This window comes from Salvelinus fontinalis, chromosome 38 (genome assembly GCF_029448725.1).
Source record: "Salvelinus fontinalis isolate EN_2023a chromosome 38, ASM2944872v1, whole genome shotgun sequence".
Taxonomy (NCBI): domain Eukaryota; kingdom Metazoa; phylum Chordata; class Actinopteri; order Salmoniformes; family Salmonidae; genus Salvelinus; species Salvelinus fontinalis.
In genome coordinates this window covers 15,028,712-15,047,782 of record NC_074702.1, presented here as the reverse complement: position 1 = coordinate 15,047,782, position 19,071 = coordinate 15,028,712, and the positions used below count along the sequence as shown (strand labels likewise).

The 19,071-nt window shown below is 43.4% G+C and overlaps 1 long non-coding RNA gene across 1 annotated transcript; it reads left to right on the top strand.

Moving 5' to 3' along the window:
- The first annotated feature begins 2,059 nt into the window (after window positions 1-2,059).
- Window positions 2,060-7,893, top strand: LOC129837952 (uncharacterized). Its single transcript, XR_008756791.1, has 2 exons — window positions 2,060-2,157; window positions 7,329-7,893. It is a non-coding gene; the product is annotated as an uncharacterized LOC129837952 (long non-coding RNA).
- The last annotated feature ends 11,178 nt before the right edge of the window (window positions 7,894-19,071 follow it).

Genomic DNA, 19,071 nt, shown 5'->3' with positions numbered 1-19,071 from the left:
AAACTAGCTATTATTGGCAGAGAGGAATTGGAACTCTCTTTTACCAGGCAGGCCAAAACTCCACCCATGCAAATCAAGCTGAAGTGTCATGCAGTCTTTTCAAGCAGCTCGTACACTAAAAGGGTATTATCATAATGTTCACATTTTCATACTATTGTTCCAACCTCATATTGTGGAAATATATATAAATCACAGGAAAATCACATTTTGACTGCACTGCCCCTTTAATGATTGTGTTTGAATCCAGATACACTACATTATCAAAAGTATGTGGACACCTGCTCGTCGAACATCTCATTCCAAAATCATGGGTGTTAATATGGAGTTGGTCCCCCCTTTGCTGCTATAACAGCGTCCACTCTTCTGGGAAGGCTTTCCACTATATGTTGGAACATTTCTGCGAGGACTTGCTTCCATTCAGCCACAAGAGCATTTGTGAGGTCGAGCACTGATGTTGGGCGATTAGGCCTGGCTCGCAGTTGGCGTTCCAATTCATCCCAAAGGTGTTTGATGGGTTGAGGTCAAGGCTCTGTGCAGGCCAGTGAAGTTCTTCCACACCAATCTCGACAAACTATTTCTGTATGGACCTTGCTTTGTGCACAGGGGCATTGTCATACTGAAACAGGAAAGGGCCTTGCCCAAACTGTTGCCACATAGATGGAAGCACATAATTGTCTAGAATGTCATTGTATGCTGTAGCGTTAAGATTTCCCTTCACTGGAACTAAGGGGCTTAGCCTGAACCATGAAAAACAGCCCCAGACCATTATTCCTCCTCCACTATGCACTATGCATTCGGGCAGGTAGCATTCTTCTGGCATCTGCCCAAACCCAGATCCTCCCGTCGGACTGCCAAATGGTGAAGCGTAATTCATCCCTCCAGAGAACACGTTTTGACTGTTCCAAAGTCCAATGGCGTCGAGATTTACACCACTCCAGCCGACGCTTGGCATTGCGCATGGTGATCTTAGGCATGTGTGCAGCTGCTTGGCCATGGAAACCCATTTCATGAAGCTCCTGACGAACAGTTCTTGTGCTGACGTTGCTTTCAGAGACAGTTTGTAACTCAGTAGTGAGTGTTGCAACCGAGGACAGACAATTTTTACTCGCTTTAGCACTCGGCGGTCCTGTTCTGTGAGCTTGTGTGGCTGAGCTGTTGCTCCTAGACGTTTCCACTTCACAATAACAGCACTTACAGTTGACCAGGGAGGCTCTTGCAGGGCAGAAATGTTACGAACTGACTTGTAGGAAAGGTGGCATCTTATGATGGTGCTATGTCGAAAGTCACTGAGCTCTTCAGTAAGGCAATTCTACTGCTAATGTTTGTCTATGGAGATTGCATGGCTGTGTGCTCGATTGTATACACCTGTCAGCAACGGGTGTGGCAGAAATAGCCGAATCCACTCATTTTAAGGGGTGTCCACATACTTTTGTATATATATAGTGTATCAATATATCTGTATAACTAAACAATACATGTATAGGCGTACACATAGGACAAAGTACTTTCCATACTCTCTTCTCTCTCTCACACACACACACACACACACACACACACACACACACACACACACACACACACACACACACACACACACACACACACACACACACACACACACACACACACACACACACACACACACACACCAACTCCTGTTGGTGTGGTTTCTGTTTATCTGTACACAGATCCCTTTCCACTAACATGTTCTTCTTTGATATGGTTTAGAGTCAAGCTCCCTGCTGCGCTGGAGACCCTGTAAAGCAGTTGGTGCCAAATTGGCACGGTCTATTCCTCAGCCATCAGTAGGCAGGGAGACCAACACTGGGCCTAGCTATGGAGTTTCACTTCTCAAACGGCTGATTATCCAAGCCAGGCTGTTTACCTTGGAGTACAATCAATATCAGGGTGCCCTGTGAGGTTTCTATTAGAGGGGCGGTGCTGCTGTATGGCGGGCGGCGTTGCCCTGTGAAGTGGGCGATGGCTGTGTGGAACAGCGAGCGGGACTGCGAGGGCCAGATAAAAGATGAATTATAGATATCCTGCCCCAGGGCCCAGCGTTGAGCGTAGCGTGGAGGGAGAGGGGAGAGAGAGTGTGTGTGTGTGGAGGCTGATTCCTGGTTGATGAATCCCACAGGCGGTGCTTGGCTCTTAAAGGTGGGAATATATTAATAGTGAAAGCAGATGAATGATAGTGTGTTTTTCTAAGGTAGAGGGAGAGATACAGGAATGGTGGTGGTGCATCTTTGCATGCTGTGAATTATACAAGCAGCTAAAGAGTATGTTTAAGATGTGTCAGGGACAAGGATTTTCCCTGCTTAAACAGAATTATAATTAGGAGAGGTTCTAACATCAAATGCATTGGAATACAACAGAGAGTGATTCGCATTTAATTCCAACACTGTTAGATACGCTGACTGGGATTCTGGTGCTATACAGCTATACACAGAACACCTTGCTAAACATACCGTATACTCAGCAGTTAAATGACATGCATGCCAATTCTGACCATCTACTGAGGATACATTTTCCCCAAAATGTCATCCATCTCAAGCTATACGGTTTCAAGCCACACACCAAGAGAGTGATTCAGTGAAGTAGCCGACAGTAGAACAGCCAATCCAACATCAACATCCAGCACTTAGAACAGTCTCACCACAACACTGGCACAATGTGAAATACAACCATCATCTAGTTCCCAAAATGTTTCATTATGGAATGCGTAGAATACCAGTGTGGTAACAATGTGCCTTTCAATAAAATGCAAGTTAATTGAAAGAACTGAATGAATAAAAAATAATGAGAAATAAATATATTATTTGTGTTTGGTATTCTTTGGGTTTTGGTGCCTTCATCACAAATCCAAATCCAATCCAACGAGATTGATATACCCTGATGAAGGCATTCTACGAAAACATAGTTGATTGTCAGCAATAAAATGTTTGTTAAATGTTACTATCTATTGTCCTACCAAGAATTGCTTATATCTGAAAATCTTCTTGTGTTCAGAAGGAGATTGGCCACAGTCTACAGTCTGGCTTGGAAGGAGGATAGCCTCTGCGTTCTCAGTGTGTAGGTGCATTAATGTCGAGTTTCAAAAAGAAGATCTGACTGAGAGTATTAAAACAAAGAGCACAACAGCAGTCAGTCTAGGAAACATCACGTCTCTCTTTCTCTCTGTCAGTCTGTCTGTCCAGTTCAGATGGTGGAACTGCCAGAAACTGACAATTTGCTCTTTGGATGTCAATAACAAGACTTGGCCCGCTCTGCATCCCCCCTTCTCTCCCCTCCCCTCCTCTCCCCTCCCATCTCCTCCCCTCCACCGGAGTCTCCCTCTCACTCTATGCTTTCTTGGCTTGGCTTCCAAGGAGCTCTGGGTGCCCTGAAACACGCCTGCAGACGTGCAGATTCCACTCCCTATCAGGCAAAAACAAACACACTCCCATATCAAAACAACGTGCCCTCTCGCTTTGAACCAAAACACACACCTCCCGCTGTGCACTAAGCCTGGGAGCCAACACAGACAGTTGGCGGCTGGGACTAACTCCTTACATCATGGACAGAGTTCAGAGCTCAGCCTGCCTGCCTTCAAATCTGACTGCATTGTTGTTTCACAGACACTGATGGTCGACTGATGGAAGTAGAAACACACCAGGACTAAGAGCATTCTAGAACATCTTAGAGGCAGTCTTGGATCCTAAAGCCTACACAGCCCACACAGACAAAATTACGATTTGGAAATCTCAATTTGAAATTGGGACTGGAATCTTACGTTATCCTTTTCCCGGGTATAAAGCTGACTTTATTTTGTTCTAATTCAATAAGATGCCATTTACCAAGATGGTCTGTCTGTCTTGTGGAAACATAGAGGAATAGGGTAGTATTTGTGTTATCAGTCTCTGTCAATTATATCTTCTAGTGTGTTGAGCTATATTCAACTCTGTATTCATCTCTGCTGTATGCTCAGAGAGCTCTCTGTCAGTTATATCTTCTAGTGTGTTGAGCTATATTCAACTCTGTATTCATCTCTGCTGTATGCTCAGAGAGCTCTCTGTCAGTTATATCTTCTAGTGTGTTGAGCTATATTCAACTCTGTATTCATCTCTGCTGTATGCTCAGAGAGCTCTCTGTCAGTTATATCTTCTAGTGTGTTGAGCTATATTCAACTCTGTATTCATCTCTGCTGTATGCTCAGAGAGCTCTCTGTCAATTATATCTTCTAGTGTGTTGAGCTATATTCAACTCTGTATTCATCTCTGCTGTATGCTCAGAGAGCTCTCTGTCAGTTATATCTTCTAGTGTGTTGAGCTATATTCAACCCTGTATTCATCTCTGCTGTATGCTCAGAGAGCTCTCTGTCAATTATATCTTCTAGTGTGTTGAGCTATATTCAACTCTGTATTCATCTCTGCTGTATGCTCAGAGAGCTCACTGTCAGACTGAAGCCTCTATAATGAGAGAGTGTGAATGTTGTTGTGCTCTCTTGTGTGTGTGTGTGTGTGTGTGTGTGTGTGTGTGTGTGTGTGTGTGTGTGTGTGTGTGTGTGTGTGTGTGTGTGTGTGTGTGTGTGTGTGTGTGTGTGTGTGTGTGTGTGTGTGTGTGTGTGTGTGTGTGTGTGTGTGTGCAGGTGCATGACAGCAAGCTTGCGTGCATGCGTGTACGTGTCAGAGAAAGACTGGGAGATTTTCCAGTGTTAAGGAACAGGCAGAGGCTGAACTCCGACTTCAAAGGTGTGTCAGGGGATGCAGCGTTCAGCTCAGCCCGTCTGCCTAGACACCAGAGCAGAGCACTGTGGAATGTACATTTCATGACCTCTCTCTCACACTCTCGCGCTTTCTCTCATTCCCCATTCTCTCCCTATCTGTCTCTCTGTATCTGTCTCTCTCCCTCTCCCCTCCCTCTCTCTCTCACAGAAACACATACATACACATTCACACACCTCCTCCCTCCCTCCCCTCGAAAGTCTTTCTGATGGTGTGACACATATCACCAGGTTGCCAGCTGCCAACTGCGTGCCAGCACTGCATCGCTGTCTTTCCTCCACCTGCTCCCTTGCTTGTTTACCCCCTGACACCCCTACTATTTGTCTTTCACCTCTCCCTCTGCCCTTATTTCCCTCCTCCACTCCTCCTCCAGTCTGTCTCTCTCCTTCCCCCAGCATGTCTTAACCCTGGGAAGCACTCCTCAGTCTCAGAGGTTGTGCTGTCAGAGAGCATGACTTGTCTCCACTCTCTCACTCTCCACTCTCTCACTCTCCACTCTCTCTCACTCTCTCTCCCCTCCCATTCTTTCTCTCGCTCTCTCTCCCCTCCCATTCTCTCTCTCTCTCCTCCCATTTTCTCTCTCTCTCTCTCTCTCTCTCTCTCTCTCTCTCTCTCTCTCTCTCTCTCTCTCTCTCTCTCTCTCTCTCTCTCTCTCTCTCTCTCTCTCTCTCTCTCTCTCTCTCTCTCTCTCTCTCTCTCTCTCTCTCTCTCTCTCTCTCTCTCACACTGACTGGGGATCACGGCAAACTGTTGTTCTAGGAAAATTCCGTATTGAAACATTCCAGGTACAGAATAATAATTTTTCCAGATTATTTTGGGGGGAACCGACGCTGTGAGACGGCTCTCAGCACAAGATGTTGTCTTTGGACCACAATATTTTTCTTTGGCCTCTGTGTATTTGCTAACTCTTTGTGTGTGGTGTGAAACGCTGCTGAGGGATCAATGGTGTGTGTCTGACCACTACGGAAACCTGTGTGTTCATGGCCACACATTAAGCAGTTAGGCATCTATTACCATTAATCATGGTAATGACCAGAATGAACACCATTTACTCATGACCACACATTGAACAGTTAGGGATCTATGACCGTTTGGCACTTTAGATGTGGTACAGGGTGTGGTTAATGTGTAGGTGTACAGTATTAGTAGACAGCAGACTGCATGGTTGGCGCCATTGGGGCAGAGAGTTTGGTTCATGTGTAGTTTGGAACCGTATATATAAGTCCGTATACTTGCCATGTTGTTTTATTGTGAACGTTTCACTGAAAACTGATATCATGTTGAACATATTATAGACATTACTTTCATATTAAATACATATTGAATCCATTTTCATATTATTTCAAAAACGTTCTCCTTGCAGTCTGCCATTATGGACATCCATCGGAGAGAGAGGAAGGTTGGGGCGGCAGGTAGCCTAGTGGTTAATGGCTCAGCTTTGTCTTTCACATGCTTAACACTTGAAACAGCAGCCCAATACTTAACAACAATATTCAACATCACGTGTTTGTACTCAAGACAGAAGAATATAACATATATAGAAATTGAAGGAACAATCACCCTTAATCCTACAAGTCTGGACCCTGAGTTTTGTTTCCAGCACATTGGTGAAAAAAACATTTACAAAACATTTATTTATAAATGTAAAGTTTATAAATACAATAATGAATAATTGATTGTGTTGACTATTGCTGAAGTATATATTTAAATTGTGTGTTTAAAGCCTGAATACGTGAAGTTGAGATGGGAACAGCTGGCATGGAACCTCCAGAACATCTGTCTTTCTTCCTGTTGACATGACATCACACCTTCCAACCCTGTGTAACATTGTAACACTGAATCCCTCCACCTCCCAGTTACATTAGGATTAGACTACAGCCGTGTATGAGGTGAAGGTTGCAACACGAACAAGCAACGTGCATCTGTCAACCTCCCTCCCCCTCTTCCTCCTTTTCTCTCTCTCTCCTTTTCTCCCTGACTATCTTTTGTCTCTCTTTTTCTCTCTCCCTCTCTTTCACTCCCTCTCTATATCTTACAAATTCCAATTTCTACAATATGTTACTTAAGATCCCATTCAACCTCTTTAATGTGAAAATCCAACCGCATACTAGAGCAGATATAGGACAGCTTGTCAAGGCATAAAGATGGCAAGGAGAGGAGAATATGATATGCTACACTCTATAACCCCAGAAGAGCTAGTTAGTCCCTGAATGAGCTCACATATCTTTTATTTAACCTAATGACCCTCCATACACTGTAGAGTTTATTGGATGATCCTACACAGGAGGGCTTGGAGGAGAGTTGGATGCCGGATATGCCAGGCTGCAACTTCATGTTCTGATGAGCGTTGACCAGAAGACTGAATAGAGGGCGATCAGAGAGAGACGCAGAGCACTCCCCCCTACCCTCCCCAACCCCACAAGGGGGCCATGTCCCCTCACTGGGTCTGACCCGGGAGGCAGCGAACGTTGTACATTCATCCCCCACAACAGTGGAACAATGGAACATGGCTTGTTAGTGTTTATTTTTTACCATTGTGATTAATTCACTCTTCTGTGTCTTCAGGGGCCGATGGCTGCTGGGCTGGCTCAATCAAAACAGTGTTTGGCGGAGCCACTTCTGCCATGCCTGAGGGCCAGACTGACTGAAACAAAGAAAACCAGAAACAAACGGAAGAGAGAGAGGAGAGGAACGCAAACATCCTGGAGGAATGTAATGCTGCTCTGTTCTGGTGCTCTGGAGCACTGAAGCACGGCAGCAGATGGCAACAAAGATCTGGTATCAGGGCACAGCACAGGGACCATGTTGACTTTGGTTCTATCTCTCACCCCCTGCCCAGCAAGCACTGTCTCTGGGCACAAGCCGTCTACACCGGGGCTGGATGAATAGATTGATGCACAGTGATTCTATATCTCTCATTGTTTTGGGGCGGGAGGTAGCCTAGTGGTTAGAGCGTTGGGCCAGTAACCGAAAGGATGCTGGATCGAATCCTCGAGCTGACAAGGTAAACATCTGTCGTTCTGCCCCTGAACAAGGCAGTTAACCTACTGTTCCTAGGCCGTCATCGTAACTGAGAATTTGTTCTTAACTGACTTGCCTAGTTAAATAAAGGTTAAATAAAAAATGTAAATGGTAATATCTGTCTCCCTCTGTTCTCTCTGGGAGTGTTTGTCTGTATGTTAAGCTGAAATACAAACACACTTCGATCTTTGGAACAACCATATTAGCTGATTCTGACAATCTTAGAATGATCTAATACAGTATTCTCTAAACCTGTAACTTTGCAGAAACACAACCCTCTGGCAGAATAAGCCTCCCTTCATCTGCTGTTGTCTCAGCCATCTTTGCTCAACGTGATAGGGACTGTGTTTACATGGCTTTGGTTAGGTAAACCAGACAGTGAGACATGAGCCCGGCCCAGGTCTGTGACAGGCTCGCCACAGGAGAGATACATACTGTAGATAGCAGAGTTAGATCAACATCCCTGCTGCTCGCTGCTGTTAGCTGACGATGGATAGATGGGTGGATTAGGATGTTGCTAGCTCTGTGTTGCTGAGTTTAATTTAAAAATAAAAAAAAACTATCATACTGTATCCCCATGTCTTCTCATTAGCAGGCTGAGAGGTCTTACAAGCCTGGTTCTCTCTCACACACACGCTAATATCCAAGTTGGAGGATTTTCAAGTTCTGTATAATTACAGGCAGAGCACTGCAGAGTGGGGAGAAGCACTGCACTGTGCTGTTAGATCCCTGTCAACAGAACCTACTAATGCCAATTGTATGTGTTTGCCTCTCAATGGAGTATGGAAATATGACTTAAAGAGATCCTTGTCTGACCTTGTCAAATAGAAGAACAGAGTATGCTCTGGGTTTCTTATCTAACTGACATGCCAGCTTTCAACCTCAGACTGTATAGCGAGAGGATAGTACTATACAGTGCATGGTTAAGTCTTGTTTTGAATCAATGTGGGATGCTGACTCTGGATGGATTGATGCTGTCTGGATTGTGAGTCTATATAACCTGAAAATAGTGACCACTACATTATTTAAAGCTGTGTTATTAAGGTTTTGTATAATCACAGCCTGTAGTTTTCACAGTGCTCATAACGCAAAGCGGCTCCCTGAAGATTGTGTACAACGTAACCCATTTTCCTTTTTCTTCTGCAATTCATTCGTATGATATCTTACAAATTCCAATTTCTACAATATGTTACAAATGTGTAAGTGCTTAAGATCCCGTTCAACCTCTTTAATGTGAAAATCCAACCTCATACTAGAGCAGATATAGGACAGCTTGTCAAGGCATAAAGATGGCAAGGAGAGGAGAATATGATATGATACACTCTATAACCCTGTAACCCCAGAAGAGCTAGTTAGTCCCTGAATGAGCTCACATGTCCGTTTTTTTAACCTAATGACCCTCCGTACACTGTAGAGTTTATTGGATAAAGGATGCAGGAAGCAGGATGCCTAAAGATAATAAAATATATAAGTCAAGGAGAGGTTTTTAGTCATTTCAATTTTTCCAACATATCGATAATCCTATATTCCTTTTCCCTTCTCCTATTCAAACAAACATCTTATGTTATAATGTAAAAGGAAAACTAGCCTGGAACCCGATCAACTCCTGTAAAGTGTTCTCAATTATGGTAAAGGGATCCAGTTAGTGTGGGGGATATGGTAGAAGCCCTCCTATTGATCACAGAGAAAAAAAATTGCTTTTTTAAAAGCTAATTTCCTGCAATTCTACACATTTTGCCCTTGGGCAGAGAAGTCATTTTATAGTTTTAAAGCTAGTTTCCTGCAATTCTACACATTTTGTCACGGGGCTGAGAGAAAATGTGAATTTTTAAGCATATTTCCTGCAATTCTATACATTTTGCATGGCAAAACATGCAAAATGGGTTTCAAAACATGCAAAATATATATATATATTTTTTTATATATATATTTTATTTTACCTTAATTTAACCAGGTAGGCTAGTTGAGAACAAGTTCTCATTTACAACTGCGATCTGGCCAAGATGAAGCAAAGCAGTGCGACACAAACAACAACACAGAGTTACACATGGAATAAACAAGTGTACAGTCAATAACATAATAGAAAAAATGAAAGTCTATATACAGTGTGTGCAAATGGCGTGAGGAGGTAAGGCAATAAATAGGCCATAGTAGCAGAGAAATTACAATTTAGCAAATTAACACTGGAGTTATAGATGAGCAGATTATGATGTGCAAGTAGAAATACTGGTTTGCAAAAGAGCAGAAAAGTAAATAAAAACAATATGGGGATGAGGTAGGTATATTGGGTGGGCTATTTACAGATGAGCTATGTCCAGCTGCAGCGACCAGTTAGCTGCTCAGATAGCTGATGTTTAAAGTTAGTGAGGGAAATATAAGTCTCCAGCTTCAGCGATTTTTGAAATTTGTTCCAGTCATTGGCAGCAGAGAACTGAAAGGAAAGGCGGCCAAAGGAGGTGTTGGCTTTGGGGATGACCAGTGAGATAAACCTGCTGGAGCGCGTGCTACGGGTGGGTGTTGTTATCGTGACCAGTGAGCTGAGATAAGGCGGAGCTTTACCTAGCATAGACTTATAGATGACCTGGAGCCAGTGGGTCTGGCGACGAATATGTAGCGAGGGCCAGCCGACTAGAGCATACAGGTCGCAGTAGTGGGTGGTATAAGGGGCTTTGGTGACAAAACGGATGGCACTGTGATAGACTGCATCCAGTTTGCTGAGTAGAGTATTGGAAACTATTTTGTAAATGACATCGCCGAACTCGAGGATTGGTAGGATAGTCAGTTTTACGAGGGTATGTTTGGCGGCGTGAGTGAAGGATGCGTTGTTGCGAAATAGGAACGGCGATTCTAGATTTATTTTTGGATTGGAGATGTTAAATCTGATTCTGGAAGGAGAGTTTACAGTCTAGCCAGACACCTAGGTATTTGTAGTTGTCCACATATTCTAAGTCAGAATCGTCCAGAGTGGTGATGCTGGACAGGCGGGCGGGTGCGGGCAACGATCGGTTGAAAAGCATGCATTTAGTTTTACTTGCATTTAAGAGCAGTTGGAGGCCACGGAAGGAGAGTTGTATGGCATTGAAGATCGTCTGGAGGTTTGTTAACACAGTGTCCAAAGAAGGGCCAGCTGTTTACAGAATGGTGTCGTCTGCATAGAGGTAGATCAGGGAATCACCAGCAGCAAGAGCGACATCGTTGATATATACAGAGAAAAGTTGTAAGTTGTAAGTGAGTTGGCCCGAGAATTTAACCCTGTGGTACCCCCATAGAGACTGCCAGAGGTCTGGACAACAGGCCCTCCGATTTGACACACTCAACTCTGTCTGAGAATTAGTTGGTGAACCAGGCGAGGCAGTCATTTGAGAAACCAAGGCTGTTGAGTCTGCCGATAAGAATACGGTGATTGACAGTGTCGAAAGCCTTGGCCAGGTCGATGAAGACGGCTGCACAGTACTGTCTTTTATCGATGGCGGTTATGCTATCGTTTAGTACCTTGAGCGTGGCTGAGGTGACCAGCTCGGAAACGGGATTGCACAGCGGAGATGGTACGGTGGGATTCGAAATGGCGAGTGATCTGTTTATTAACTTGGCTTTCTAAAAAACTTTAGAAAGGCAGGGCAGGATGGATATAGGTCTATAACAGTTTGGGTCTAGAGTGTCTCCCCCTTTGAAGATGGGGATGACCGTTGCAGGTTTCCAATCTTTAGGGATCTCGGACAATATGAAAGAGAGGTTTAACAGACTGGTGATATGTAATATATATATATATATATATATATATATAGGCCCATTATTTTGTCTACATACTTTATATCTGGTTTTAGTCTTTTATGTTTACACTGAAACGTTTTTACATCCCTAATTATTTTGTATTATTTTTTTAATGAAAAACATATGTATTATATTTTTTGGAGTGGCAGCAACGATTTAGTAGCGGTGGCTCGCCACTGCAAAATGAATGTAGGGGAAACACTGGGGATTTAATGTTTCCAGTATGCGTTAGCTGTCACACGATCCAAAGAACTGCATTAGTTATGAATTAGTTATGGATAGGGATACTGAAGACTAGTCAATAAGACTAGCAGCATTAAACTGTATGGATTGGATTACAAAAGACTCACATTTTCTAGTGTGTCTGAGATCCTGGTCCTTTGAGGTATCACTGTGAATGCTCATTGGGAATTGTATACATACACCTTTCAGCCAAGGAAGGGGAAAGGGGGATACCTAGTCAGTTGTACAAGCCATCCGCCTTTACGTAAACAGCCAAAATACCCCAAAAACTAAAGTGACATTGACTTGGTTGTGTTTAGAAAATGGGGGCCACAGTAAAGGAGCCAAATGTATGAGATGCTTGGATTTGTTACATCCCCTAATCCTGTAGGCTGTTTTGCCATTGGGAATCAGCGGCAACTTCCTCAATCATAAGCTTCACTGTGAATCTGATCCTCTGTGTCTCTCCCTCCCTGTTGTTTGGGGCTGAAACATAACCTCTCAGACCCCAGAAAGAGAACCAGAGGGATTCTCATAATGTCCTGACACACAGCCAGACTCCTCCAGGGCTGGAAGTGGAACTCTAGAACATGCAGCACGCCAACCAATCCAACCTGGGTGCAAATAGTATTTGTTTCTTTTAAATACTTCAGCTGTGCTTGACCGAGCTCATCTGGTGCAATGGAACCAATGGAATAGTCCCAAAAGTGCAAACCACACTGTCCATTTGAGACCAAGCGTGTAGTGCTTAAAGTATTCAAAAGAAAACAAGCACTATTTGAACCCAGCAGTTGTGGCTGGCTAGAACTGGACCCAACAGTACTCAAACCCTCCTCCCTCCCCAGCTCCAGCTCTCCAACTCTCTAATCCCGTATAAAGATACTGAAGTCATGATTTTACTCCCCAGAGAACAACCTCAACCGGACCTTGTCTCTCCCCTAATGGCCAACACATGTGCTGCACTAAGTCTCAACCAATGCTATATAAAATACAGACTCACATATCTGCCAATAAGCCCGAATATCCTGTTGTTTGTGTAATTTACACATGTTTGTATTTGGGATATTGCAGTTGGCTTTAAAAGAATGTGGAAAATATTTTCTAAGTCTCGCCCTCTCAGGGAAAGGCCCATTCAGAATGTAAAATTCCTTAACAAATTAAATGTAGTGTTTATTTGAGGCAGAAGAATAGTCCTGGTGTCAGTTTTCAGAGCTAGAGTCCTCTGTGGCTTGGGATAGCCAAGCTAGCTCAAATGATTGAGGATATGGGCCCACAGAAAGATTGGTCTAAATGCCAAAATTACCATATCTTAAGCTCGCACCAAATTGGCTAGTGGCATTATCCGGTGGGGTTTTGTGCTATTTAGAATATGCTTCTTGTGGGATCACGTCCTCTAATTATTTGGGAGTAACACGTTTAAGACATTCCATCATTATCTTACAGTATACAAAGAGTACAACTGATGTAGCCATGGTCACAAGCTTCATGCAGTCATGCAGGCACAAGTTTATTTTTACTTACCGCTCCCTAACTCTGTTTCTAGGTCAATTTGGTCAAATTGCCCAGGGGTGGTGGTTGGGCTGGTTGTCTGTTTCTCATATTGACCTGCTGTCTAGTGGGACACACTTATCAGTTCTTTACTGAGATGTTGAGGGGAACAGCAACAGGTTATGCAGGTCCCTGGTGAACCAATCATTTATCTTTTCTTCTCAGCCAAGCCAGAATGATTGTTCTTCTTTTCATTGTTATTTGGTGGTTTAACAGAGAGGGGGGAGTTAGGCCCTAAAGACTTGGATTTTAATAGATACCTTACAGCATGATCGTAACTTGAAAGATACCACCCCGCTGGTTTGGGTAAACATCTTCAGAATTCAAAATGTCTGCGGGGAGAAAAGGGGCTGGTGAGGCGGATAGTGGTGGATAGATGGTCCATTACAACATTATAGCATGGTGGATTAACTAACGAGGGAGAAGATGAGAGCATGCTTACAGCACACACACACACACACACAAACACACACACTCACACGCGCACATGCACATATACGTACATCACGTAGACACACACACACACACACACACACACACACACACACACACACACACACACACACACACACACACGATGAGATGAGAGCATGTTCAAAACACAGCAGTATAATCAAAGCAGTACTTTACAGAGGGAACGGTCAGCATGCACTTGGGAACAGGACCGGTGTGGAAATAATGACACTGGCCTGGACAGGACAGGAGCGTATAGTATGGTGAACTACAGAGGGAAAAGGCAAATCAAGTCCTATCATATTATACTAGTGGGCTGATTGGTAGGGTAGATTAGAACTGAAATGAAATGAAGAAGAGGTTTTCCCCCTGGAAATACAATTATATTCCTGTTATAGTAATTCAGTGTGTACTCCCTCAGGGCAGGGATGGCTTTTAGGGCTTTTCCACTCCGGTGCTGGTGTCACTCCAGCCTTTTATTGGGTGCAGTAATTAAATGTATCTCTATGGTTGGAACGGACACAGTCAGAAGACTGAAACCTCCCCAGTTCTCTCCATATGTAAAACCTATTTCCATCCATCTGCTCTGTCCTATGGGTAGAATCACACACACTCTTTCTCTCTCGGCAAATCTATAAATTGCTGCAGTTGAATTGACTACAATGGGAAATCATAGTAGTCACCAGCCACAGTCGGGTCAACTGCTACTGTCCTCCCTTCCACTAGAATAGTATCAACTTTTTTTCCCTCTTTCTGATGGTTGCTGATCATAGCAAGACTGTGAAAACAGACTGGACAACCCCTCCCTCTCACTCTCTATCAATCTCTATCCCTTACTTACTATGGAATTCTAGGTTAGGTTTCCTGAAAGAGAAAGCCACCACTTCCATGTCAAAGATAATAAAACAAAAACACTATAGTAAATACTACAGTTCTGTTCGCAAAAACACAACCATTTAGTACAGTCTGCAAAACCACTACCATTTAGTACAGTCTGCAAAAACACTACCATTTAGTACAGTCTGCAAAAACACTACCATTTAGTACAGTCTGCAAAAACACTACCATTTAGTACAGTCTGCAAAAACACTACCATTTAGTACAGTCTGCAAAAACACTACCATTTAGTACAGTCTGCAAAAACACTACCATTTAGTACAGTCTGCAAAAACACTACCATTTAGTACAGTCTGCAAAAACACTACCATTTAGTACAGTCTGCAAAAACACTACCATTTAGTACAATACAGTAAATACTACAGTGTAGTAGAGCCTGCAAAAACAATACAGTAAATACTACAGTGTAGTACAGTCTGCAAAAACAATACAGTAAATACTACAGTGTAGTACAGTCTGCAAAAACAATACAGTAAATACTACAGTGTAGTAGAGCCTGCAAAAACAATACAGTAAATACTACAGTGTAGTACAGTCTGCAAAAACAATACAGTAAATACTACAGTGTAGTAGAGCCTGCAAAAACAATACAGTAAATACTACAGTGTAGTAGAGTCTGCAAAAACAATACAGTAAATACTACAGTGTAGTAGAGTCTGCAAAAACAATACAGTAAATACTACAGTGTAGTAGAGTCTGCAAAAACAATACAGTAAATACTACAGTGTAGTACTGTCTGCAAAAACAATACAGTAAATACTACAGTGTAGTAGAGTCTGCAAAAACAAAACAGTAAATACTACAGTGTAGTAGAGTCTGCAAAAACACTACCATTTAGTACAGTCTGCAAAAACAATACAGTAAATACTACAGTGTAGTAGAGTCTGCAAAAACAATACAGTAAATACTACAGTGTAGTTGTCACGCCCTGACCATAGTTTTCTTTGTATGTTTCTATGTTTTGAGTGGGTGTGATCTGAGTGGGCATTCTATGTTGTATGTCTAGTTTGTCTATTTCTATGTGTTTGGCCTAATATGGTTCTCAATCAGAGGCAGGTGTTAGTCGTTGTCTCTGATTGGGAACCATATTTAGGTAGCCTGTTTTGTATTGTGGGTGGTGGGTGATTGTTCCTGGGTGGTGGGTGATTGTTCCTGTTCCTGTGTTTTGTGTTCACTATACGGGACTGTTACGTTTTCGCTCGTTTGTCGGTATATTGTTTTTGTTCGTTGTTTAAGGATTCGTATTAAAATGAATACTCACTACGCTGCATCTTGGTCCTCCTCTCTTTCGCCTGACGAAGATCGTTACAGAATCACCCACCAAAGGACCAAGCAGCGTGGTAACGGGCAGCAGCAGCAGCAGCAGTGATCGCAGGACTCCTGGACCTGGGAGGAGATTCTGGACGGCAAGGGACCCTGGGCACAGGCTGGAGAATATCGCCGCCCCAAGGCTGAGCTGGAGGCAGCGAAAGCGGAGAGGCGGCGGTATGAGGAAGCAGCACGAAAGCGCGGCTGGAAGCCAGAGAGGCAGCCCCAAAAATTTCTCGGGGAGTGTGGTTAAGTCAAGTAGCAGACCTGAGCCAGCTCCCCATGCTTACCGTGGAGAGAGAGGGACCGGGCAGGCACCATGGTATGCCGTGAGGTGCACGGTGTCCCCGGTGAGCAGGCATAGATTGTTGTAGAAACTTCTCAAGGATGATCAATGGAAACTGGATGCACCTGAGCTCAATTTTGAGTCTCATATCAAAAGGTCTGACTAAAGTCCACAAAAACACTACATTGAATACTACAGTAAACTCAGAAAAAACACTACAGTGAATTATATAGTATTTATACCATAGTATACTATAGTATTTTCTTCGTGTAGTTGAGGCTGAGGAGGAAAGGATTCTGGCTGGATCTGTCTCTGTCCTCATTAGTACTGAGCTGAGCTGCACCTCCTGACACACACACACATGCAAACACACAAACAATCACACACTTTTACACACACAAACACTCTCTGAGTCTGACTGCTGACAGTTTGAAGATATTGATAGGAGCAGAGGCCTGTGAGATGTGAAATCCCCTGAGTAAAGGAGAATGCAGCTGAATGGTTGTAATTGGGCACTGAGTATCAATCTGCTGCCAAATACCTCACAGTTTTCACCTCTAATGTTCTCCACCATTGCTATGGTAATGTTAAGGCATCTCTGCATGCTGATGAGATGAGATGCTGTACGTTCAGAGCTCAGTTCCTGCCCTTAGTTTGTCTCTGTCACAACCAAGGAAACACACATAAACAAACACATACACACACAGCTGTTTTCTAATAACAGAGAGATCAGTGAGCCTCTGACAAACACACATTATTATTCCTCTAATATATTTTTATTCCATACAGTGTTTGGTTGAAAGTTGGCAACAGGGTGTATTGTTAGTGTCCATAGTGAAAATTATATTGTTGAATGTTATTTCATGATCACTATACGTTATAGTAAGTTACACTGCCAGTGCCAAATGTGTAACGGTGGTCCTCCTCCTCTTCATCCGAAGAGGAGGAGCAGGGATTGAACCAAAATGCAGCGGATTGTGAAGACATGATTTATTAAAGAAAACACGAAAACACGAACTTGACTAAAACTAACAAAATAACAAACGGAGTAGACAGACCTGGACGACGAACTTACATTCAACACGAAGAACGCACGAACAGGGAAAAATAGACTACACAAAATGACGATGAACAAATAAACCGAACAGTCCCGTATGGTGCGACAAACACTGACACAGGAGACAACCACCCACAACGAACACTGTGAAACAACCTACCTAAATATGACTCTCAATTAGAGGAACGCCAAACACCTGCCTCTAATTAAGAGCCATACCAGGCAACCCATAAACCAACATAGAAACAGACAACATAGAATGCCCACCCAAACTCACGTCCTGACCAACTAACACATACAACAAACTAACAGAAATAGGTCAGGAACGTGACAAAATGCATTCACCTCATTGAAAGGTTTGTACCACAGAACTAACGGAACATAGTGAAACTTTGAACAATTCAAGGAGAGTTTCACCAAATAATATCTTTGCTTTTCAACGGTGTCTCTGTGAATATTACCAAACAATATACTTGCCTTTCAATGGTGTGTCTACCCACATGGAAAAATGCAACAGTTTAATATAGAATACTACAGTGCTTACTATGGAATTATGTAGTCATCAAATCAAATGTATTTATAAAGCCCTTCTTACATCAGCTGATATCTCAAAGTGCTGTACAGAAACTCAGCCTAAAACTCCAAACAGCAAGCAATGCAGGTGTAGAAGCACAGTGGCTAGGAACAACTCCCTAGAAAGGCCAAAACCTATGAAGAAACCTAGAGAGGAACCAGGCTATGAGGGGTGGCCAGGCCTCTTCTGGCTGTGCCGGGTGGAGATTATAACAGAACATGGCCAAGATGTTCAAATGTTCATAAACGACCAGCATGGTCAAATAATAATAATCACAGTAGTTGTCGAGGGTGCAACAAGTCAGCACCTCAGGAGTAAATGTCAGTTGGCTTTTCATAGCCGATCATTGAGAGTATCTCTACCGCTCCTGCTGTCTCTAGAGAGTTGAAAACAGCAGGTCTGGGACAGGTAGCACGTCCGGTGAACAGGTCAGGGTTCCATAGCCGCAGGCAGAACAGTTGAAACTGGAGCAGCAGCACGGCCAGGTGGACTGGGGACAGCAAGGAGTCATCATGCCGGGTAGTCCTGAGGCATGGTCCTAGGCCTCAGGTCCCCCAAGAGAGAGAAAGAGAGAAAAAGAGAATTAGAGAGAGCATACTTAAATTCACACAGAACACCGGATAAGACAGGCCCCCCCGACACATAAACTACTGCAGCATAAATACTGAAGGCTGAGACAGGAGGGGTCAGGAGACACTGTGGCCCCATCCGATGATAGCCCCGGACAGGGCCAAACAGGCAGGATATAACCCCAACCACTTTGCCAAAGCACAGCCCCCACACCACTAGAGGAATACCTTCAACCACCAACTTACCATCCTGAGAGAAGGCCGAGTATAGCCCACAAAGATCTCCACCACGGCACAACCCAAGGGGGGCATCAAAATTGTAGTATACTGTACAATACTATACTAAACACTGCAGTATCCCTCTGACGTGTAGTACTTACTATAGAATGTTGTAGTATATGGTAGAATACTATAGTAAATACTACTGTAATGTCCGCAAAAACACGACATTCCACAAAAACACTACACTTTTTTAACTATAGTAAATACTGCAGTATTTTTTATTTTTATGTACCCTGCCCATTCCTCTCGCCAATATCCTAATTTGTGCCACCCACAAGTGAGAACCATACATGCCAAGTATAGACCATATTGTGTTCCGT